Source organism: Meles meles, chromosome 3 (assembly GCF_922984935.1).
Source record: "Meles meles chromosome 3, mMelMel3.1 paternal haplotype, whole genome shotgun sequence".
NCBI classification, from domain to species: Eukaryota; Metazoa; Chordata; class Mammalia; order Carnivora; family Mustelidae; genus Meles; species Meles meles.
The window spans coordinates 18,315,673-18,342,197 of NC_060068.1; the positions used below are offsets into that span (position 1 = coordinate 18,315,673).

A 26,525-nucleotide genomic window follows, 5' to 3' on the forward strand; every position below is an offset into this window, starting at 1 on the left:
AATGGAACAGAATAGAGAGCCCAGAAATCGACCCTCAACTCTAGGGTCAACTAATCTTCGACAAAGCAGGAAAGAATGTCCAATGGAAAAAAGACAGCCTCTTCAATAAATGGTGCTGGGAAAATTGGACAGCCACATGCAGAAAAATGAAATTGGACCATTTCCTTACACCACACACGAAAATAGACTCCAAATGGATGAAGGACCTCAATGTGAGAAAGGAATCCATCCAAATCCTTGAGGAGAATGCAGGCAGCAACCTCTTCGACCTCAGCCGCAGCAACATCTTCCTAGGAACAACGGCAAAGGCAAGGGAAGCAAGGGCAAAAATGAACTGTTGGGATTTCATCAAGATCAAAAGCTTTTGCACAGCAAAGGAAACAGTTAACAAAACCAAAGACAACTGACAGAATGGGAGAAGATATTTGCAAACGACATATCAGATAAAGGACTAGTATCCAAATTCTATAAGGAACTTAGTAAACTGAACACCCAAAGAACAAACAATCCAATCAAGAAATGGGCAGAGGACATGAACAGACATTTCTGCAAAGAAGACATCCAGATGGCCAATAGACACATGAAAAAGTGCTCCACATCACTCGGCATCAGGGAAATAGAAATCAAAACCACAATGAGATATCACCTCACACCAGTCAGAATGGCTAAAATGAACAAGTCAGGAAATGACAGATGCTGGCGAGGATGCGGAGAAAGGGGAACCCTCCTCCACTGTTGGTGGGAATGCAAGCTGGTGCAACCACTCTGGAAAACAGCATGGAGGTTCCTCAAAATATTGAAAATAGAACTACCCTATGACCCAGCAATTGCACTACTGGGTATTTACCCTAAAGATACAAACGTAGTGATCCGAAGGGGCACGTGCACCCGAATGTTTATAGCAGCAATGTCGATAATAGCTAAACTATGGAAAGAACCTAGATGTCCATCAACAGATGAATGGATAAAGAAGAGGTGGTATATATACACAATGGAATACTATGCAGTCATCAAAAGAAATGAAATTTTGCCATTTGCAATTACGTGGATGGAACTAGAGGGTATCATGCTTAGTGAAATAAGTCAATCAGAGAAAGACAACCATCATATGATCTCCCTGATATGAGGACATGGAGATGCAACATGGGGGGTTAGGGAGATAGGAGAAGAATAAATGGCACTCAATGGGATTGGGAGGGAGACAAATCATCAGTGACTCTTAATCTCACAAAACAAACTGAGGGTTTCTGGGGGGAGGGGGTGTTGGGATAGGGGGAGTGGGGTCATTGACATTGGGGAGGGTATGTTCTGTGGTGAGTGCTGTGAAGTGTGCAAACCTGGCGATCCACAGACCTGTACCCCTGGGGATAAAAATACATTATATGTTTATAAAAAATAAGAAATAAATAAAAAATTAAAAAAATTAATGACAATTGATATGTCTCATCATCTAGAAGAAAAGAATATTTTATGTGAATATCTTTTTCTTTAGTTTCATAGGCATGACTTGGTGAAAGAATTCTTCACAGTCTAAAACACACACTTCAAATGGTTGCTTAGTCTGCTGAGTCCTCTGAGGTCAAAAGAAATTATAGTGACTTCATGAGTTTAATTCAACTTACATTTAAAAAAGAAAACATGGGATTAGTCTCAAACATATTATTTAAGGAAATACATTTCATTTTGATGATTATGTAGATTGAATTCTCTTATGCTTCTGATTTGTGCATAACTCAGTTGGGACTATTTCAGAGATAGCTTTACAATTAATATATTTCTTTTTTTTTAAAGATTTTATTTATTTATTTGACAGATAGAGATCACAAGTAGGGAGAGAGGCAGGCAGAGAGAGAGAGAGAGGAGGAAGCAGGCTCCCTGCCAAGCAGAGAGCCCAATGCGGGGCTCAATCCCAGGACCCTGGGATCATGACCTGAGTGAAAGGCAGAGGCTTTAACCCACTGAGCCACCCAGGTGCCCCACAATTAACATATTTCTTAAATGATCTATAAAAAGAGCATGGGTGTAAGTATTTGAGATTTTTTTGGTCATATTAAATTTGAATCATCACAGGTTTACAAGGACAATGGGTGTGGAAGTCATCTTGCCATAGTGTTATAGGATCTGAGTTTGATAGCAATATATACCTCCTTCTTAAAAAAGCATAACCTTGGAATAACCTTGTGTTCTTAATTGGGCTAGTGAACATGTATATTATTTCTTATTTAAATCTTAATATTTTACATTATGGTTATCACTAATTTTTACCCCAAAATATTTTTGAAATGATAAATGTGTGTAATATAGGTAAAGGATTTCAGAAAATAAAAATACATGGTGAGAATTTTATGCAGTTCTATTACAATAAAGTATTAAGTAAGTTGTATGGTTTCAAACAAGTCCTGGTTTTTATTAATAATATCATTCTGATATTTACTTTATCACTGCCTAGTATTATGAAGTAGGGAGCAGAGTTTCTATATGCTTGGCTTTAATTCTTACTCATTTCTTTAGTTTCTATCTGCTGACATGATTTATCTGAGAATTTTAATTAAACAAATGGACATTAAATATTTTAATAAAGTAGAATTTAATATTCAGGGAACATTGGAGAACGGTATGGAAATACATGTCAGGAGAGATAAAGATCAGAAGTTATAATGATATTAACTACAAATATGCTTCTATGTTTGATAAAGATGTTTAGTTATGAACTTTTAATTTTCCGTTTATGGATCTCATATTTCGTTCTCAAATATTTTATGATGTATCTAATATTAATATTGAAACTTTACACTTTCTAAAGGTTCTGATTTGGATCAAACACACTTTGTTTATTTATTTATTATTCATTAATGTATTCATTCCCCAGTGCCTTTGTCCTGATAGCTCTGGGATGATTCAAAGTCAATGTAATGCCAAATAAATCTCAAATGTGTACATCTATATGATATTTCCAGAAATCCTTTACATAATATCTGCACGACTCAGGCAGGTCAGAACTATCTGAAGTAAAATACACGGGCATATAAGAAAAAATACATATAATTCAGTCTGCATAATCATTGATATAAAACACTTTCATTAAAATATAGTTTCTGAGACTACTGGAAGGTTTTACTTGTAAACATGAATACATGGATCAAGGCACTGCAATTATCTTCTAACTCATTTCAGTGGAATCAGTAGGCTAAACACTTATTTGATGGCTCAGAGTTTTTTACTGTGAATGATAGTTCTTTGCCATCACCATGCCATGTCTGAGAGTGGGAAGAAAAAAAAAAAAAACAGATCTAACCTTGAAAGCAATTTTCCCACTAGATCCACAGACACATAAATTGTATTTCACCAGGACCGGGGCAGCTCAGTAAGTTAAATGCCTGCTTTCGGGTCAGGCCATGATCCCAAGACCCTGGCATTGATCCCCAAGTCTGGCTCTCTGCTCAGTGGGGAGTCAGCTTCTCCCTCCCCCTCTGCTCTCCACACCCACCCCTCATGCTCGCTCTCACTCTCTCATAAATAAATGAATAAAATCTTAAATAAAATAGAACTGGGTTGCACTACGACAACTATTGAAGGGTTTGAGCAATGAAGGGCATGCCTCCGTTCCGAATCCACCTTCATTTATGCAGAAGGGTAATCAGGAAAAGAGAATAATAACAGTAAAAACAACACCAAAAGGAAGTATTTTTTAAATTTTTTTATTTGTTTATTTACAGCATAACAGTGTTCATTGTTTTGGCATAACACCCAGTGCTCCATGCAGTACGTGCCCTCGCTATTACCCACCACCTGGTTCCTCAACCTCCCACCCCTCCCCCCGCCCCTTCAAAACCCTCTGGTTGTTTTTCAGAGTCCATAGTCTCTCATGGTTCATCTCCCCTTCCAGTTTCCCTCAACTCCCTCTCCTCTCCATCTCCCCATGTCCTCCGTGTTATTTGTTATGCTCCACAAATAAGTGAAACCATATGATACTTGACTCTCTCTGCTTGACTTACTTCGCTCAGCATAATCTCCTCCAGTCCCGTCCATGTTGCTACAAAAGCTGGGTATTCATCCTTTCTGATGGAGGCATAATACTCCATCGTGTATATGTACCACATCTTCCTTATCCATTCATCCGTTGAAGGGCATCTTGGTTCTTTCCACAGTTTGGCGACCGTAGCCATTGCTGCAATAAACATCGGGGTACAGATGGCCCTTCTTTTCACTACATCTGTACCTTTGGGGTAAATACCCATCAGTGCAATTGCAGGGTCATAGGGAAGCTCTATTCTTAATTTCTTCAGGAGTCTCCACACTGTTCTCCAAAGTGGCTGCACTAACTTGCAGTCCCACAAACAGTGGAAGAGGGTTCCCCTTTCTCCACATCCTCTCCAACACACGTTGTTTCCTGTCTTGCTAATTTTGGCCATTCTAACTGGTGTCAGGTGGTATCTCAATGTGGTTTTAATTTGAATCTCCCTGATGGCTAGTGATGATGAACATTTTTTCACGTGTCTGATAGTCATTTGTATGTCTTCATTGGAGAAGTGTCTGTTCATATCTTCTGCCCATTTTTCGATATGATTATCTGTTTTGTGTGTGTTGAGTTTGAGAAGTTCTTTATAGATCCTGGATATCAACCTTTTGTCTGTACTGTCATTTGCAAATATCAAAAAGAAGTATTTTTTGGGTGTTCTGTGCCAGGCAATATTGTGAATTGCTTGCCTACACTTATTAATTTAATTATCCAAAATCATCCTCAGCTCTATGTACCATCACCATTCACAATAGAAAAGTGGGAGCAAACCTCAGAAAAAAAAGAAAACAAACAATTCTGATTATCCTATTTATGTTGGTAAGCCATTCTTCCTTAGTCCCATTCCATCAGCACATTCCACTTTGACTCTCTTGCTAAATGTTGGAAAACGGAGGACACACACCCATTTTTATAACACGGGAAGGTTTTGTTTTGTCTGTTTTGTTTTGTTTTCTTTTGAGCCAGACTCTGAGCTTTTCATAACAATCCTAAGTAGTTTACATTTGTTACTTATAATACATTTAAAATAGTTTTTGTGAACAATATCAAGTTCAAATAAAAAAAAAACAAATACCATCATTACTAAAAGTATTTGATCTAAATTTAGATGTTGAATTATCTTTTTTATTGTGTTATGTTAGTCACCATACAATACATCATTAGTCTTTATTTTTTTTAAGACTTTATTTATTTGTTTGACGGACAGAGAGAGAGAGAGAGAGATCACAAGTAGGCAGAGAGCAAGCAGAGGGGGAGGGGGAAGCAGCCTCCCTGCTTAGCAGAGAGCTCAATGCAGGGCTTAATCCCAGGACCCTGAGATCATCACTTGAGCCTAAGGCAGAGGTTTAACCCAGTGAGCACCAGGTGCCCCACATCATCAGTTTCCGATGTAGTGTTCATGAGTCATTGTTTGTGTATAGCACCTATTGCTCCGTGCAATATGTGCCCTCCTTTTTTTTTTTTTTTTTTTAGATTTATTTATTTGACAGACAGAGATTACAAGTAGGCAGAGAGGCAGGCAGAGAGAGAGAGAGGAGGAAGCAGGCTCCCAGCCAAGCAGAGAGCCCGATGCGGGGCTCGATCCCAGGACCCTGGGATCATGACCTGAGCTGAAGGCAGAGGCTTTAACCTGCTGAGCCACCCAGGCGCCCCCAATATGTGCCCTCCTTAATAGCCACCACTAGACTCACCCACCCTCCCACCCTCCTCCCTTCTAACACTCTGAGTTTGTCTTTTGGAGGGGGATAGGAACCATGAGAGACTGTGGACTCCAGGAATGATCTTAAAGGTAGTAAAGACATCAGCTTTAGGGACGTTGGCTTGTACAGACCCTTCCAAAGATCCTATCTTAACTGAACGTTGTATTTTTTTTTTCTTAAAGAAAGCACCAAAGACTGTCCATTTCAGGATTCTGAAATTATAGTTTTGTCCCATGATAGTCTTAAGTTATTTCCAGCAATGACTAACCTTGATGTAAGTGTTGATGACTTATGGGATTCAAACTTTATTTAAAAGCTGAGATCTGAATTACATAATTCCTTTTTGTCCCCTCTGAGGACAAGCAGGTGTGATTTATTGCTGACATTTTCTTTGGGGAGAAAGCCTTTTCACAACTAAGTCATTTTATAGGAAAGTAAGAGTCACTAAATTTTTTTTTTCCATTTTATTTATTTTTTCAGCGTAACAGTATTCATTCTTTTTGCACAACACCCATTGCTCCATGCAAAACGTGCCCTCCCCATTACCCACCACCTGTTCCCCCAACCTCCCACCCCTGACCCTTCAAAACCCTCAGGTTGTTTTTCAGAGTCCATAGTCTCTTATGGTTCGCCTCCCCTTCCAAATTTTTTTTTTAATAAACATATAATGTATTTTTATCCCAGGGGTACAGGTCTGTGAATACAATAAAGTGTTTTATAAGTTCTATGTTTTCAGATGAGTCCTGGTTATTATTAATACTTTCATTTTGATATTTACCTTCTCACTGCCTAATAATATTTAAGGAGATGACATAGTTTCTATACGTTAGGCTTTCATTCCTACTCATTTCTTTATTTTCTATCTGTGGATATGATTATCTGACACTTTTGAATTAAAAAATGGATATTAAATATTTTAATAAAGTAGAATTTAAAATTCAGGGGAAGTTGGGGGATGATAATGTGGGAATATGTGTCAGCTGTGATAAAAATTAGAAGAGGTTTTATTATGATGAAAATAACTACAAATATAATTGCTTATTAGTTAAATTTGTTTTGGTGTAAGTGTTCAACTTTCAGTTTATGGATCTCCTATTTAATTTGTTCTTAAATCTTCCATGATGATTCTAAATTTTAATATTGGTACTTCTTTCTTACCAAAATTTCTGGTTTTGGATTACACATACTTAATATAGTATTGTTCTTAGAAGTGTTTAAGATAGTGCTATCCGTAATTACTTTGCTCATATTGGATTTCCAAGCCATTGCTTAATACACCAGTGGTATATTGTAATTATATTTATTTAGGATTGAGAATTGTAAGTTTTAAATTAGTGAACATAATATCATACAAGCTGTCATTCCTCAATGTTTACTTTTTATTAAAGGGAATTGAGCCACTCATTAGGAATTTTAACTGTATGTAGAAATTTATCCTGGAAGTTGTAGTAGGATTCTGGGAGTAATGTTTTTTTTTTCTTTTGGGGAAAGAAGATGCATGATATATTTTACGTGCCTCTAATTGCAACTCCAACTTTGGCACACATTCCTCATCTATCAGGAGAAATATTTTCTTGATGTATAACACATTAAATGTTGCATAGCTTAAAATTAACTTCTTCATATTTATGGAAATGTTTTTACAGCATTCAATGTTTTTAGTATTTAGCATAGTATTATTTTTTGGAAACAGAACTGGCAAAAAACCTGATTAGAAAATATGTATATGTTTTACAAAGGCCTAAGTATTCTGTAATTATTGAAATGTTTTGTATTCATACTTTATTACTGCTGTTATAGACTAAAGTTGAGTGATTTAACATTGGGGAGAACTTCTTACAGCATTCAATGGTTCACGTGCATACCACAGTATTATCCTTGGATTCAGAGATGGAAGGAAGCTGGAATAAAGAACTCTTTTTATGCTTAACAAATGGCCTAAGCATTCTGTACTTTTCCAAAAGAAAGTAAGACGAGGAAACATGTATTTTTCAAACTGGACAGAAATTTAAATTACTTTTAGGATGCCCATAAAAACACTGGGAAATTGGGACAAATTGGACAATCTGGAAGAAATGGATGCATTCCTAGAGACATATAAACTACCACAACTGAACCAGGAAGAAATAGAAAACCTGAACAGGCCCATAACCAGTAAGGAGATTGAAACAGTCATCAAAAATCTCCAAACAAACAAAAGCCCAGGGCCAGACGGCTTCCCAGGGGAATTCTACCAAACATTTAAAGAAGAACTCATTCCTATTCTCCTGAAACTGTTCCAAAAAATAGAAATGGAAGGAAAACTTCCAAACTCATTTTATGAGGCCAGCATCACCTTGATCCCAAAACCAGACAAGGATCCCACCAAAAAAGAGAACTACAGACCAATATCCTTGATGAACACAGACGCAAAAATTCTCGCCAAAATACTAGCCAATAGGATTCAACAGTACATTAAAAGGATTATTCACCACGATCAAGTGGGATTTATTCCAGGGCTGCAGGGTTGGTTCAACATCCGCAAATCAATCAATGTGATAGAACACATTAATAAAAGAAAGAACAAGAACCATATGATACTCTCAATAGATGCTGAAAAAGCATTTGACAAAGTACAGCATCCCTTCCTGATCAAAACTCTTCAAAGTGTAGGGATAGAGGGCACATACCTCAATATTATCAAAGCCATCTATGAAAAACCCACCGCAAATATCATTCTCAATGGAGAAAAACTGAAAGCTTTTCCGTTAAGGTCAGGAACACGGCAGGGATGTCCATTATCACCACTGCTATTCAACATAGTACTAGAAGTCCTAGCCTCAGCAATCAGACAACAAAAAGAAATTAAAGGCATCCAAATTGGTAAAGAAGAAGTCAAACTATCACTCTTCACAGATGATATGATACTATATGTGGAAAACCCAAAAGACTCCACTCCAAAACTGCTAGAACTTGTTCAGGAATTCAGTAAAGTGTCAGGATATAAAATCAATGCACAGAAATCAGTTGCATTTCTGTACACCAACAACAAGACTGAAGAAAGAGAAATTAAGGAGTCAATCCCATTTACAATTGTACCCAAAACTATAAGATACCTAGGAATAAACCTAACCAAAGAGACTAAGAATCTATACACAGAAAATTATAAAGTACTCATGAAAGAAATTGAGGAAGACACAAAAAAATGGAAAAATGTTCCATGCTCCTGGATTGGAAGAATAAATATTGTGAAAATGTCTATGCTACCTAAAGCAATCTACACATTTAATGCAATCCCTATCAAAATACCATCCATTTTTTTCAAAGAAATGGAACAAATAATCCTAAAATTTATATGGAACCAGAAAAGACCTCGAATAGCCAAAGGAATATTGAAGAACAAAGCCAAAGTTGGTGGCATCACAATTCCGGACTTCAAGCTCTATTACAAAGCTGTCATCATCAAGACAGCATGGTACTGGCACAAAAACAGACACATAGATCAGTGGAACAGAATAGAGAGCCCAGAAATCGACCCTCAGCTCTATGGTCAACTAATCTTCGACAAAGCAGGAAAGAATGTCCAATGGAAAAAAGACAGCCTCTTCAATAAATGGTGCTGGGAAAATTGGACAGCCACATGCAGAAAAATGAAATTGGACCACTTCCTTACACCACACACAAAAATAGACTCCAAATGGATGAAGGACCTCAATGTGAGAAAGGAATCCATCAAAATCCTTGAGGAGAATGCAGGCAGCAACCTCTTCGACCTCAGCCGTAGCAACATCTTCCTAGAAACAACGGCAAAGGCAAGGGAAGCAAGGGCAAAAATGAACTGTTGGGATTTCATCAAGATCAAAAGCTTTTGCACAGCAAAGGAAACAGTTAACAAAACCAAAAGACAACTGACAGAATGGGAGAAGATATTTGCAAATGACATATCAGATAAAGGGCTAGTATCCAAAATCTATAAGGAACTTAGCAAACTCAACACCCAAAGAACAAACAATCCAATCAAGAAATGGGCAGAGGACATGAACAGACATTTCTGCAAAGAAGACATCCAGATGGCCAACAGACACATGAAAAAGTGCTCCACATCACTCGGCATCAGGGAAATACAAATCACAACCACAATGAGATATCACCTCACACCAGTCAGAATGGCTAAAATGAACAAGTCAGGAAATGACAGATCCTGGCGAGGATGTGGAGAAAGGGGAACCCTCCTCCACTGTTGGTGGGAATGCAAGCTGGTGCAACCACTCTGGAAAACAGCATGGAGGTTCCTCAAAATGTTGAAAATAGAACTACCCTATGACCCAGCAATTGCACTACTGGGTATTTACCCTAAAGATACAAACATAGTGATCCGAAGGGGCACGTGTACCCGAATGTTTATAGCAGCAATGTCTACAATAGCCAGACTATGGAAAGAACCTAGATGTCCATCAACAGATGAATGGATAAAGAAGAGGTGGTATATATACACAATGGAATACTATGCAGCCATCAAAAGAAATGAAATCTTGCCATTTGTGACGACGTGGATGGAACTAGAGCGTATCATGCTTAGTGAAATAAGTCAATCGGAGAAAGACAACTATCATATGATCTCCCTGATATGAGGACATGGAGAAGCAACATGGGGGGGTAGGAGATAGGAGAAGAATAAATGAAACAAGATGGGATTGGGAGGGAGACAAACCATAAATGACTCTTAATCTCACAAAACAAACTGGGGGTTGCTGCGGGGAGGTGGGATTGGGGGAGGGGGAGCGGGCTATGGACATTGGGGAGGGGAAGCGAACCATAAGAGACTATGGACTCTGAAAAACAACCTGAGGGTTTTGAAGGGTCAGGGGTGGGAGGTTGGGGCAACCTGAGGGTTTTGAAGGGTCAGGGGTGGGAGGTTGGGGGAACAGGTGGTGGGTAATGGAGAGGGCACGTTTTGCATGGAGCACTGGGTGTTGTGCAAAAAGAATGAATACTGTTACGCTGAAAAAATAAATAAAATGAAACTCAAAAAAAATAAAAAATAAAAAAAAATAAAAACAAAAACAAAAAAACAAAAAAAAAACCACTGGGAAATTGATTGGGATTAATTCATCTAGTGATCAAAAGAGAAAAAAAAAGTGAAGGCTAAGGGAAATTGAGCAACCTTACATTCTCTAAAATGTGCCCTGTGTGTAACGATTTTGACTAAACTCTGATTTTGACTAAACTCTGATCATACAGGACTTACTCTCTGAAAGTTACTGTAATAAGATAATTTGTTTTCCCCTCATCTAAGGAAGAAAATAGAAGTGGCGTACGGTCTTGAAATTTCATTTGGCTGAGAAAATGCTATGGAGGCAATAAAAGCATGTAGTAATAATCACTTTCTTTTTCCTTAAAGGATTTTCATGGAATCTCGGGATATGATCTGTTCTGATGTGTTTCAGTTTAAACTATGAAGACGGGAAACCAATGTGTAGAAACAGATTTTATACTTTCTGGTCTATATATTTATCTTACAAATGAAAATTGTTACAGCCACTTTGGAAAAAATGTTGCCCAATTCTAAACCCATGATCTTTTTCATATCCCACAAACCAGCAATTCCAGTAATATACATATGCCCTGTATAAGTTATTGTCTATGGGAAGCAGGGGTCATATACATAAATATCCATAAATACACCATACATAATAGCACAAAACTGAAAGTTATCCATCTTAAGTCAATCAAAATATAAACAGATATGTGATAAAATTATAAAACAGAATTTTATCTGAGTAGGAATATATATTTATATATATTACATATAATATAATTAATATATAATATATAATATATATTATAATATATTATATTTATATATATAAATATATATTTATATATAATATATATTATATATACAATAAAATAAAATATATAAAATATATATAGTAAAATAATGTCAAATGAAGAGAGGCTCTGAAAAATGTGATGTAACACATAAGATGGTTTTTATAGAGTTCAAAGCTCCCATGGATGATAAGCATTCCATAGTTGTCCATGAATATATATTTGGTAATACTATAAGATAACAAGACAATCGTAGTCTAGAAACTCAGAGCAATGGAGGAAACAAAAAGACAGAGTAGACATTCTGAAGAGATCTAACAATTTCTTTTTTTTTTGACATTTTAACTTTATTTTATTTTTTCAGTGTTCCAAGATTCATTGTTTATGCATCACACCCAGTGCTCCATGCAATGCATGCCCTCCTTAAAACCCACCACCAGGCTCACTCCCCTCACCTCCAAAACCCTCAGTTTGTTTCTCAGGGTCCACAGTCTCTCATGGTTCATCTCCCCCTCTGATTTCACCCAACTCCCTTCTCCTCTCCTTCTCCCAATGTCCTCCATGTTATTCATTATGCTCCACAATTTCTAAAACATTTAACAATGTTTTAATTATTGGATTGGTGGTTGACTTACAGATGCATAGTATATTCTAAACAAATAAGCTACATTAAGAAAAATATTTATGGGCCAAATACAGTAACTTATCTTGAACCAAGAATGAGTGGTCCTAACAAAATTTAAATTCTTATAGAATTTATTAATAGCAAACACACAGTTGATATCAATGTGTCTCTAAAGTATTTCACAAAAATATGTATTTAAATTTAGCATCAAACCATTACTTTCCCAACCCTTAAGCACCAAGAAGTTTCAATATTTTGATTAGAATATTTGATATTAATACAACTGTTTATTTTTTTATTAAACATATATCTTACCTATGACCAAACAGTTTTATGCCTAGGAATACAATAAAATAATTGAGTGAATGTTTCCCAAAGAATATTTTTGTGTAGAGAGGGATATAACATTTTTATTCATAATAGATGAAAATATCAAATGATCCTATGAAGGCAATCATAATATATTTGTACAATGGAGTTCAACTCAGCAATAAAAACAATAGCATTATTCCTTGTATTACCAAGGTATATATATATATAGCTTCTGTTAACATTGAAAAAAAAAAAAAGAACCTGGAAGCTCCAGAGAAGTTGTTGTTTGATTATATTAGTAAGGGTTTCCATTTAATGTTGATGGGAGTCAGAATAATGACCACTGCATAGTTGAGGTGCTAGTAGTGAAGGAGCACTAAGGAAGTGGGTGATGGAAATGTTGTTCCTGTGTTTTTCCTCAATGGTGATAATAATGATTTCTTACTTCCAGTTGTTTATTACAGTCTCTTAGCCCGATTATCTGCTATACTTTTTTTTTAACATTTTATTTTTAAGTAATCTCTAAACCCAACCCGGGGCTAAAATTCACAATCCCAAGATGAGAGGTTTCATGCTCTACTGACTGAGCCAGTCAGGTTCCCCTCAATTCTCTGCTTTTCTAATTACCTCACACTTCACATCATAATCTCACCATAAGTCTCAAATGTCTGCTTTCCACTATTTCCAGAGACTGGCCAGTTCTTGCTACTCTACCATTACCACTTTTATCCAAGGCAGTATCTTTTAACAACTGTGCTCCTGTAATGGAAACACAATTGTGATTTTCAGTTTTCTGTAGAACCACACCAATGCCTGCCAATTTTCTTGGATTAAAGCCCAAATGCTTACCATGGTCAACCTAACATTTTAAATCCTCCATTATCGTCATTCATTTCTACAATTTCTGTCTTTTTTCCATTAGCTTTGATGTTATACTTTGATTTTCATTTACTTGCCATGCTTGTTTACTCTTTAAGACATTTTCATTGGCTTCCTCCTATGCCTAGAGCATTCCTAATGAGAAATCTGTATGAATTATTAACTCATTTCCATTCAATTTTTGACCAACTATCATTCTCTTGGTTGTCCCTACATTGGACTATTATATATAAAACCAGAAAATTCTCTCACTTTCTCTAAGCCAATTTTTTTTTTTTTTTTTCCCCTTTTTATTTATTTATTTCTTTTTCAGCGTAACAGTATTCATTCTTTTTGCACAACACCCAGTGCTCCATGCAAAACGTGCCCTCCCCATCACCCACCACCTGTTCCCCCAACCTCCCACCCCTGACCCTTCAAAACCCTCAGGTTGTTTTTCAGAGTCCATAGTCTCTTATGGTTCGCCTCCCCTCCCCAATGTCCATAGCCCGCACCCCCTCTCCCAATCCCACCTCCTCCCAGCAACCCCCAGTTTGTTTTGTGAGATTAAGAGTCATTTATGGTTTGTCTCCCTCCCAATCCCATCTTGTTTCATTTATTCTTCTTTTAACTTTTTTTTTTTTTGCCCCTAATAGTTACTACTGGTTGGTGTACTCCAGATTTTTCAAGTCTGTTTTGTTTTATCTTATTTTATCCTATCTTACTTTATGTTGTTTTATTTTATTTTGTTTTATTTTATTTTATTTTATTTTATTATGTCCCCCTGCAATGGAATGAAATCTTAATGAGATCAGAGCATTCTGTCAGTTTTTATCATTGTTTACTGCCACATCACCAGTGTCTATACTAGCACAACAGACATAACCGTACATCACTTTTGAATGAATGTAGACATGAGTGAACTACTTACAGTGACATATATTACAGTTTCCTTATTATACTTTTAATATCACGTGCTTGAGTATAGTATATTTCCTACTCACTACATTCAGACATTAAGGAGGACATTACAAAATACATGATTCAAGATGCAAACATTGAGTTAACAGTTGAAATGTATTCCCAGAAGCCAAATACTGTTGACAATAACACCATTTTTTCGAGGTTTCAATTTGGAAAAGCATGTAGCTTCAATAACTATGATTAAGCCATCCTGAAATGAGCAAGAATCAATATATTTATCAATTTATTGCATAAATATCCTTTAGATTAACATATTCCAAACAGTATTCTAGGTAAAGTGATCTATATTGGTCAATCTCAATCAATAAGGGGTTCCTAAAGTGACATATCCTGTACAAATATCAATTATGCCAACAGTCTTTTCAGGGCACCAGTAACCTCTTTATTTCTCAGGCTGTAGATGAATGGATTCAGAAGAGGTGTGATGATGGTGTAAAACACTGCCACTGCCTTATCCTGTTCTGGAGAATGCAAGGAGTGTGGCCTTGCATAGGTGGAGAGGGTAGTCATATAAAATAGGCTTGCCACAATTAGGTGAGAGGAACAAGTGGAGATAGCTTTTGTCTGTCCTTTACCTGAGCTCACCTGGAACACCACAGTAAGTATACGGACATAGGAAGCTAGAATGGCCATGAATGGTAGCAGCAGAATGATAAACCCACTTAGGAGGATTGTATGCTCATACTGGGAAGTATCCTGACACACCAGTGGTACCAGAGATGGAACTTCACAGAAAAGGTGGTTAACAATTCGAGACCTACAAAATGGAAGTTGAAAAGCATACAACGTATGCACTAAAGCATTGATAGAGCTACTGCCCCATGTGCATGTGACCATGAACCAACAGATATTCTTGCTCATAAGTACAGGATAGTGTAAAGGGTGACAGATGGCTACATATCAATCATAGGACATGAAACCAAGGAGAAGGGCTTCAGTTCCACCAAGTGTCAAGAATACAAATGCTTGAATTTCACAACCTAAAAATGTAATGATCTTACTCTTTGTCAGGAAGTCAGTGGTCATCTTGGGCACGGTGGTGGAGATGTACATCATGTCAATAAAGGAGAGCTGACTGAGTAGGACATTGGAGTGTGGAGTATGATGTCCAACTGAATGAGAAGGACCAGTATGATATTCCCCACCAGAGCCACTGAAAAGAGGGTTACAATGGCAACAAAGAGGAAAGTGTCCATTTGACCATATTGGAAAAGACCAGAAAGTATAAAATCTGTTTCTACACATTGGTTTCCCGTCTTCATAGTTTAAACTGAAACACATCAGAACAGATCATATCCCGAGATTCCATGAAAATCCTTTAAGGAAAAAGAAAGTGATTATTACTACATGCTTTTATTGCCTCCATAGCATTTTCTCAGCCAAATGAAATTTCAAGACCGTACGCCACTTCTATTTTCTTCCTTAGATGAGGGGAAAACAAATTATCTTATTACAGTAACTTTCAGAGAGTAAGTCCTGTATGATCAGAGTTTAGTCAAAATCAGAGTTTAGTCAAAATCGTTACACACAGGGCACATTTTAGAGAATGTAAGGTTGCTCAATTTCCCTTAGCCTTCACTTTTTTTTTCTCTTTTGATCACTAGATGAATTAATCCCAATCAATTTCCCAGTGGTTTTTTTTTTGTTTTTTTGTTTTTGTTTTTATTTTTTTTTATTTTTTATTTTTTTTGAGTTTCATTTTATTTATTTTTTCAGCGTAACAGTATTCATTCTTTTTGCACAACACCCAGTGCTCCATGCAAAACGTGCCCTCTCCATTACCCACCACCTGTTCCCCCAACCTCCCACCCCTGACCCTTCAAAACCCTCAGGTTGCCCCAACCTCCCACCCCTGACCCTTCAAAACCCTCAGGTTGTTTTTCAGAGTCCATAGTCTCTTATGGTTCGCTTCCCCTCCCCAATGTCCATAGCCCGCTCCCCCTCCCCCAATCCCACCTCCCCGCAGCAACCCCCAGTTTGTTTTGTGAGATTAAGAGTCATTTATGGTTTGTCTCCCTCCCAATCCCATCTTGTTTCATTTATTCTTCTCCTATCTCCTACCCCCCCATGTTGCTTCTCCATGTCCTCATATCAGGGAGATCATATGATAGTTGTCTTTCTCCGATTGACTTATTTCACTAAGCATGATACGCTCTAGTTCCATCCACGTCGTCACAAATGGCAAGATTTCATTTCTTTTGATGGCTGCATAGTATTCCATTGTGTATATATACCACCTCTTCTTTATCCATTCATCTGTTGATGGACATCTAGGTTCTTTCCATAGTCTGGCTATTGTAGACATTGCTGCTATAAACATTCGGGTACACGTGCCCCTTCGGATCACTATGTTTGTATCTTTAGGGTAAATACCCAGTAGTGCAATTGCTGGGTCATAGGGTAGTTCTATTTTCAACATTTTGAGGAACCTCCATGCTGTTTTCCAGAGTGGTTGCACCAGCTTGCATTCCCACCAACAGTGGAGGAGGGTTCCCCTTTCTCCACATCCTCGCCAGGATCTGTCATTTCCTGACTTGTTCATTTTAGCCATTCTGACTGGTGTGAGGTGATATCTCATTGTGGTTGTGATTTGTATTTCCCTGATGCCGAGTGATGTGGAGCACTTTTTCATGTGTCTGTTGGCCATCTGGATGTCTTCTTTGCAGAAATGTCTGTTCATGTCCTCTGCCCATTTCTTGATTGGATTGTTTGTTCTTTGGGTGTTGAGTTTGCTAAGTTCCTTATAGATTTTGGATACTAGCCCTTTATCTGATATGTCATTTGCAAATATCTTCTCCCATTCTGTCAGTTGTCTTTTGGTTTTGTTAACTGTTTCCTTTGCTGTGCAAAAGCTTTTGATCTTGATGAAATCCCAACAGTTCATTTTTGCCCTTGCTTCCCTTGCCTTTGCCGTTGTTTCTAGGAAGATGTTGCTACGGCTGAGGTCGAAGAGGTTGCTGCCTGCATTCTCCTCAAGGATTTTGATGGATTCCTTTCTCACATTGAGGTCCTTCATCCATTTGGAGTCTATTTTTGTGTGTGGTGTAAGGAAGTGGTCCAATTTCATTTTTCTGCATGTGGCTGTCCAATTTTCCCAGCACCATTTATTGAAGAGGCTGTCTTTTTTCCATTGGACATTCTTTCCTGCTTTGTCGAAGATTAGTTGACCATAGAGCTGAGGGTCGATTTCTGGGCTCTCTATTCTGTTCCACTGATCTATGTGTCTGTTTTTGTGCCAGTACCATGCTGTCTTGATGATGACAGCTTTGTAATAGAGCTTGAAGTCCGGAATTGTGATGCCACCAACTTTGGCTTTGTTCTTCAATATTCCTTTGGCTATTCGAGGTCTTTTCTGGTTCCATATAAATTTTAGGATTATTTGTTCCATTTCTTTGAAAAAAATGGATGGTATTTTGATAGGGATTGCATTAAATGTGTAGATTGCTTTAGGTAGCATAGACATTTTCACAATATTTATTCTTCCAATCCAGGAGCATGGAACATTTTTCCATTTTTTTGTGTCTTCCTCAATTTCTTTCATGAGTACTTTATAATTTTCTGTGTATAGATTCTTAGTCTCTTTGGTTAGGTTTATTCCTAGGTATCTTATAGTTTTGGGTACAATTGTAAATGGGATTGACTCCTTAATTTCTCTTTCTTCAGTCTTGTTGTTGGTGTACAGAAATGCAACTGATTTCTGTGCATTGATTTTATATCCTGACACTTTACTGAATTCCTGAACAAGTTCTAGCAGTTTTGGAGTGGAGTCTTTTGGGTTTTCCACATATAGTATCATATCATCTGTGAAGAGTGATAGTTTGACTTCTTCTTTACCAATTTGGATGCCTTTAATTTCTTTTTGTTGTCTGATTGCTGAGGCTAGGACTTCTAGTACTATGTTGAATAGCAGTGGTGATAATGGACATCCCTGCCGTGTTCCTGACCTTAACGGAAAAGCTTTCAGTTTTTCTCCATTGAGAATGATATTTGCGGTGGGTTTTTCATAGATGGCTTTGATAATATTGAGGTATGTGCCCTCTATCCCTACACTTTGAAGAGTTTTGATCAGGAAGGGATGCTGTACTTTGTCAAATGCTTTTTCAGCATCTATTGAGAGTATCATATGGTTCTTGTTCTTTCTTTTATTAATGTGTTCTATCACATTGATTGATTTGCGGATGTTGAACCAACCCTGCAGCCCTGGAATAAATCCCACTTGATCGTGGTGAATAATCCTTTTAATGTACTGTTGAATCCTATTGGCTAGTATTTTGGCGAGAATTTTTGCGTCTGTGTTCATCAAGGATATTGGTCTGTAGTTCTCTTTTTTGGTGGGATCCTTGTCTGGTTTTGGGATCAAGGTGATGCTGGCCTCATAAAATGAGTTTGGAAGTTTTCCTTCCATTTCTATTTTTTGGAACAGTTTCAGGAGAATAGGAATGAGTTCTTCTTTAAATGTTTGGTAGAATTCCCCTGGGAAGCCGTCTGGCCCTGGGCTTTTGTTTGTTTGGAGATTTTTGATGACTGTTTCAATCTCCTTACTGGTTATGGGCCTGTTCAGGTTTTCTATTTCTTCCTGGTTCAGTTGTGGTAGTTTATATGTCTCTAGGAATGCATCCATTTCTTCCAGATTGTCCAATTTGTGGCCAATTTCCCAGTGTTTTTATGGGCATCCTAAAAGTAATTTAAATTTCTGTCCAGTTTGAAAAATACATGTTTCCTCGTCTTACTTTCTTTTGGAAAAGTACAGAATGCTTAGGCCATTTGTTAAGCATAAAAAGAGTTCTTTATTCCAGCTTCCTTCCATCTCTGAATCCAAGGATAATACTGTGGTATGCACGTGAACCATTGAATGCTGTAAGAAGTTCTCCCCAATGTTAAATCACTCAACTTTAGTCTATAACAGCAGTAATAAAGTATGAATACAAAACATTTCAATAATTACAGAATACTTAGGCCTTTGTAAAACATATACATATTTTCTAATCAGGTTTTTTGCCAGTTCTGTTTCCAAAAAATAATACTATGCTAAATACTAAAAACATTGAATGCTGTAAAAACATTTCCATAAATATGAAGAAGTTAATTTTAAGCTATGCAACATTTAATGTGTTATACATCAAGAAAATATTTCTCCTGATAGATGAGGAATGTGTGCCAAAGTTGGAGTTGCAATTAGAGGCACGTAAAATATATCATGCATCTTCTTTCCCCAAAAGAAAAAAAAAACATTACTCCCAGAATCCTACTACAACTTCCAGGATAAATTTCTACATACAGTTAAAATTCCTAATGAGTGGCTCAATTCCCTTTAATAAAAAGTAAACATTGAGGAATGACAGCTTGTATGATATTATGTTCACTAATTTAAAACTTACAATTCTCAATCCTAAATAAATATAATTACAATATACCACTGGTGTATTAAGCAATGGCTTGGAAATCCAATATGAGCAAAGTAATTACGGATAGCACTATCTTAAACACTTCTAAGAACAATACTATATTAAGTATGTGTAATCCAAAACCAGAAATTTTGGTAAGAAAGAAGTACCAATATTAAAATTTAGAATCATCATGGAAGATTTAAGAACAAATTAAATAGGAGATCCATAAACTGAAAGTTGAACACTTACACCAAAACAAATTTAACTAATAAGCAATTATATTTGTAGTTATTTTCATCATAATAAAACCTCTTCTAATTTTTATCACAGCTGACACATATTCCCACATTATCATCCCCCAACTTCCCCTGAATTTTAAATTCTACTTTATTAAAATATTTAATATCCATTTTTTAATTCAAAAGTGTCAGATAATCATATCCACAGATAGAAAATAAAGAAATGAGTAGGAATGAAAGCCTAACGTATAGAAACTATGTCATCTCCTTAAATATTATTAGGCAGTGAGAAGGTAAATATCAAAATGAAAGTATTAATAATAACCAGGACTCATCTGAAAACATAGAACTTATAAAACACTTTATTGTATTCACAGACCTGTACCCCTGGGATAAAAATACATTATATGTTTATTAAAAAAAAAATTTGGAAGGGGAGGCGAACCATAAGAGACTATGGACTCTGAAAAACAACCTGAGGGTTTTGAAGGGTCAGGGGTGGGAGGTTGGGGGAACAGGTGGTGGGTAATGGGGAGGGCACGTTTTGCATGGAGCAATGGGTGTTGTGCAAAAAGAATGAATACTGTTACGCTGAAAAAATAAATAAAATGGAAAAAAAAAATTTAGTGACTCTTACTTTCCTATAAAATGACTTAGTTGTGAAAAGGCTTTCTCCCCAAAGAAAATGTCAGCAATAAATCACACCTGCTTGTCCTCAGAGGGGACAAAAAGGAATTATGTAATTCAGATCTCAGCTTTTAAATAAAGTTTGAATCCCATAAGTCATCAACACTTACATCAAGGTTAGTCATTGCTGGAAATAACTTAAGACTATCATGGGACAAAACTATAATTTCAGAATCCTGAAATGGACAGTCTTTGGTGCTTTCTTTAAGAAAAAAAAAAATACAACGTTCAGTTAAGATAGGATCTTTGGAAGGGTCTGTACAAGCCAACGTCCCTAAAGCTGATGTCTTTACTACCTTTAAGATCATTCCTGGAGTCCACAGTCTCTCATGGTTCCTATCCCCCTCCAAAAGACAAACTCAGAGTGTTAGAAGGGAGGAGGGTGGGAGGGTGGGTGAGTCTAGTGGTGGCTATTAAGGAGGGCACATATTGGGGGCGCCTGGGTGGCTCAGCAGGTTAAAGCCTCTGCCTTCAGCTCAGGTCATGATCCCAGGGTCCTGGGATCGAGCCCCGCATCGGGCTCTCTGCTTGGCTGGGAGCCTGCTTCCTCCTCTCTCTCTCTCTGCCTGCCTCTCTGCCTACTTGTAATCTCTGTCTGTCAAATAAATAAATCTAAAAAAAAAAAAAAAAAAGGAGGGCACATATTGCATGGAGCAATAGGTGCTATACACAAACAATGACTCATGAACACTACATCGGAAACTGATGATGTGGGGCACCTGGTGCTCACTGGGTTAAACCTCTGCCTTAGGCTCAAGTGATGATCTCAGGGTCCTGGGATTAAGCCCTGCATTGAGCTCTCTGCTAAGCAGGGAGGCTGCTTCCCCCTCCCCCTCTGCTTGCTCTCTGCCTACTTGTGATCTCTCTCTCTCTCTCTCTGTCCGTCAAACAAATAAATAAAGTCTTAAAAAAAATAAAGACTAATGATGTATTGTATGGTGACTAACATAACACAATAAAAAAGATAATTCAACATCTAAATTTAGATCAAATACTTTTAGTAATGATGGTATTTGTTTTTTTTTTATTTGAACTTGATATTGTTCACAAAAACTATTTTAAATGTATTATAAGTAACAAATGTAAACTACTTAGGATTGTTATGAAAAGCTCAGAGTCTGGCTCAAAAGAAAACAAAACAAAACAGACAAAACAAAACCTTCCCGTGTTATAAAAATGGGTGTGTGTCCTCCGTTTTCCAACATTTAGCAAGAGAGTCAAAGTGGAATGTGCTGATGGAATGGGACTAAGGAAGAATGGCTTACCAACATAAATAGGATAATCAGAATTGTTTGTTTTCTTTTTTTTCTGAGGTTTGCTCCCACTTTTCTATTGTGAATGGTGATGGTACATAGAGCTGAGGATGATTTTGGATAATTAAATTAATAAGTGTAGGCAAGCAATTCACAATATTGCCTGGCACAGAACACCCAAAAAATACTTCTTTTTGATATTTGCAAATGACAGTACAGACAAAAGGTTGATATCCAGGATCTATAAAGAACTTCTCAAACTCAACACACACAAAACAGATAATCATATCGAAAAATGGGCAGAAGATATGAACAGACACTTCTCCAATGAAGACATACAAATGACTATCAGACACGTGAAAAAATGTTCATCATCACTAGCCATCAGGGAGATTCAAATTAAAACCACATTGAGATACCACCTGACACCAGTTAGAATGGCCAAAATTAGCAAGACAGGAAACAACGTGTGTTGGAGAGGATGTGGAGAAAGGGGAACCCTCTTCCACTGTTTGTGGGACTGCAAGTTAGTGCAGCCACTTTGGAGAACAGTGTGGAGACTCCTGAAGAAATTAAGAATAGAGCTTCCCTATGACCCTGCAATTGCACTGATGGGTATTTACCCCAAAGGTACAGATGTAGTGAAAAGAAGGGCCATCTGTACCCCGATGTTTATTGCAGCAATGGCTACGGTCGCCAAACTGTGGAAAGAACCAAGATGCCCTTCAACGGATGAATGGATAAGGAAGATGTGGTACATATACACGATGGAGTATTATGCCTCCATCAGAAAGGATGAATACCCAGCTTTTGTAGCAACATGGACGGGACTGGAGGAGATTATGCTGAGCGAAGTAAGTCAAGCAGAGAGAGTCAAGTATCATATGGTTTCACTTATTTGTGGAGCATAACAAATAACACGGAGGACATGGGGAGATGGAGAGGAGAGGGAGTTGAGGGAAACTGGAAGGGGAGATGAACCATGAGAGACTATGGACTCTGAAAAACAACCAGAGGGTTTTGAAGGGGCGGGGGGAGGGGTGGGAGGTTGAGGAACCAGGTGGTGGGTAATAGCGAGGGCACGTACTGCATGGAGCACTGGGTGTTATGCCAAAACAATGAACACTGTTATGCTGTAAATAAACAAATAAAAAAATTTAAAAAATACTTCCTTTTGGTGTTGTTTTTACTGTTATTATTCTCTTTTCCTGATTACCCTTCTGCATAAATGAAGGTGGATTCGGAACGGAGGCATGCCCTTCATTGCTCAAACCCTTCAATAGTTGTCGTAGTGCAACCCAGTTCTATTTTATTTAAGATTTTATTCATTTATTTATGAGAGAGTGAGAGCGAGCATGAGGGGTGGGTGTGGAGAGCAGAGGGGGAGGGAGAAGCTGACTCCCCACTGAGCAGAGAGCCAGACTTGGGGATCAATGCCAGGGTCTTGGGATCATGGCCTGACCCGAAAGCAGGCATTTAACTTACTGAGCTGCCCCGGTCCTGGTGAAATACAATTTATGTGTCTGTGGATCTAGTGGGAAAATTGCTTTCAAGGTTAGATCTGTTTTTTTTTTTTTTCTTCCCACTCTCAGACATGGCATGGTGATGGCAAAGAACTATCATTCACAGTAAAAAACTCTGAGCCATCAAATAAGTGTTTAGCCTACTGATTCCACTGAAATGAGTTAGAAGATAATTGCAGTGCCTTGATCCATGTATTCATGTTTACAAGTAAAACCTTCCAGTAGTCTCAGAAACTATATTTTAATGAAAGTGTTTTATATCAATGATTATGCAGACTGAATTATATGTATTTTTTCTTATATGCCCGTGTATTTTACTTCAGATAGTTCTGACCTGCCTGAGTCGTGCAGATATTATGTAAAGGATTTCTGGAAATATCATATAGATGTACACATTTGAGATTTATTTGGCATTACATTGACTTTGAATCATCCCAGAGCTATCAGGACAAAGGCACTGGGGAATGAATACATTAATGAATAATAAATAAATAAACAAAGTGTGTTTGATCCAAATCAGAACCTTTAGAAAGTGTAAAGTTTCAATATTAATATTAGATACATCATAAAATATTTGAGAACGAAATATGAGATCCATAAACGGAAAATTAAAAGTTCATAACTAAACATCTTTATCAAACATAGAAGCATATTTGTAGTTAATATCATTATAACTTCTGATCTTTATCTCTCCTGACATGTATTTCCATACCGTTCTCCAATGTTCCCTGAATATTAAATTCTACTTTATTAAAATATTTAATGTCCATTTGTTTAATTAAAATTCTCAGATAAATCATGTCAGCAGATAGAAACTAAAGAAATGAGTAAGAATTAAAGCCAAGCATATAGAAACTCTGCTCCCTACTTCATAATACTAGGCAGTGATAAAGTAAATATCAGAATGATATTATTAATAAAAACCAGGACTTGTTTGAAACCATACAACTTACTTAATACTTTATTGTAATAGAACTGCATAAAATTCTCACCATGTATTTTTATTTTCTGAAATCCTTTACCTATATTACACACATTTATCATTTCAAAAATATTTTGGGGTAAAAATTAGTGATAACCATAATGTAAAATATTAAGATTTAAATAAGAAATAATATACATGTTCACTAGCCCAATTAAGAACACAAGGTTATTCCAAGGTTATGCTTTTTTAAGAAGGAGGTATATATTGCTATCAAACTCAGATCCTATAACACTATGGCAAGATGACTTCCACACCCATTGTCCTTGTAAACCTGTGATGATTCAAATTTAATATGACCAAAAAAATCTCAAATACTTACACCCATGCTCTTTTTATAGATCATTTAAGAAATATGTTAATTGTGGGGCACCTGGGTGGCTCAGTGGGTTAAAGCCTCTGCCTTTCACTCAGGTCATGATCCCAGGGTCCTGGGATTGAGCCCCGCATTGGGCTCTCTGCTTGGCAGGGAGCCTGCTTCCTCCTCTCTCTCTCTCTCTGCCTGCCTCTCTCCCTACTTGTGATCTCTATCTGTCAAATAAATAAATAAAATCTTTAAAAAAAAAGAAATATATTAATTGTAAAGCTATCTCTGAAATAGTCCCAACTGAGTTATGCACAAATCAGAAGCATAAGAGAATTCAATCTACATAATCATCAAAATGAAATGTATTTCCTTAAATAATATGTTTGAGACTAATCCCATGTTTTCTTTTTTAAATGTAAGTTGAATTAAACTCATGAAGTCACTATAATTTCTTTTGACCTCAGAGGACTCAGCAGACTAAGCAACCATTTGAAGTGTGTGTTTTAGACTGTGAAGAATTCTTTCACCAAGTCATGCCTATGAAACTAAAGAAAAAGATATTCACATAAAATATTCTTTTCTTCTAGATGATGAGACATATCAATTGTCATTAATTTTTTTAATTTTTTATTTATTTCTTATTTTTTATAAACATATAATGTATTTTTATCCCCAGGGGTACAGGTCTGTGGATCGCCAGGTTTGCACACTTCACAGCACTCACCACAGAACATACCCTCCCCAATGTCAATGACCCCACTCCCCCTATCCCAACACCCCCTCCCCCCAGAAACCCTCAGTTTGTTTTGTGAGATTAAGAGTCACTGATGATTTGTCTCCCTCCCAATCCCATTGAGTGCCATTTATTCTTCTCCTATCTCCCTAACCCCCCATGTTGCATCTCCATGTCCTCATATCAGGGAGATCATATGATGGTTGTCTTTCTCTGATTGACTTATTTCACTAAGCATGATACCCTCTAGTTCCATCCACGTAATTGCAAATGGCAAAATTTCATTTCTTTTGATGACTGCATAGTATTCCATTGTGTATATATACCACCTCTTCTTTATCCATTCATCTGTTGATGGACATCTAGGTTCTTTCCATAGTTTAGCTATTATCGACATTGCTGCTATAAACATTCGGGTGCACGTGCCCCTTCGGATCACTACGTTTGTATCTTTAGGGTAAATACCCAGTAGTGCAATTGCTGGGTCATAGGGTAGTTCTATTTTCAATATTTTGAGGAACCTCCATGCTGTTTTCCAGAGTGGTTGCACCAGCTTGCATTCCCACCAACAGTGGAGGAGGGTTCCCCTTTCTCCGCATCCTCGCCAGCATCTGTCATTTCCTGACTTGTTCATTTTAGCCATTCTGACTGGTGTGAGGTGATATCTCATTGTGGTTTTGATTTCTATTTCCCTGATGCCGAGTGATGTGGAGCACTTTTTCATGTGTCTATTGGCCATCTGGATGTCTTCTTTGCAGAAATGTCTGTTCATGTCCTCTGCCCATTTCTTGATTGGATTGTTTGTTCTTTGGGTGTTCAGTTTACTAAGTTCCTTATAGAATTTGGATACTAGTCCTTTATCTGATATGTCGTTTGCAAATATCTTCTCCCATTCTGTCAGTTGTCTTTGGTTTTGTTAACTGTTTCCTTTGCTGTGCAAAAGCTTTTGATCTTGATGAAATCCCAACAGTTCATTTTTGCCCTTGCTTCCCTTGCCTTTGCCGTTGTTCCTAGGAAGATGTTGCTGCGGCTGAGGTCGAAGAGGTTGCTGCCTGCATTCTCCTCAAGGATTTGGATGGATTCCTTTCTCACATTGAGGTCCTTCA

At 37.2% G+C, this 26,525-nt stretch overlaps 1 pseudogene; it reads right to left on the minus strand.

Moving 5' to 3' along the window:
• Positions 1 to 14,653: 14,653 nt before the first annotated feature.
• On the minus strand, positions 14,654 to 15,570 carry LOC123939146 (annotated as a pseudogene).
• Between the last annotated feature and the right edge of the window lie 10,955 nt (positions 15,571 to 26,525).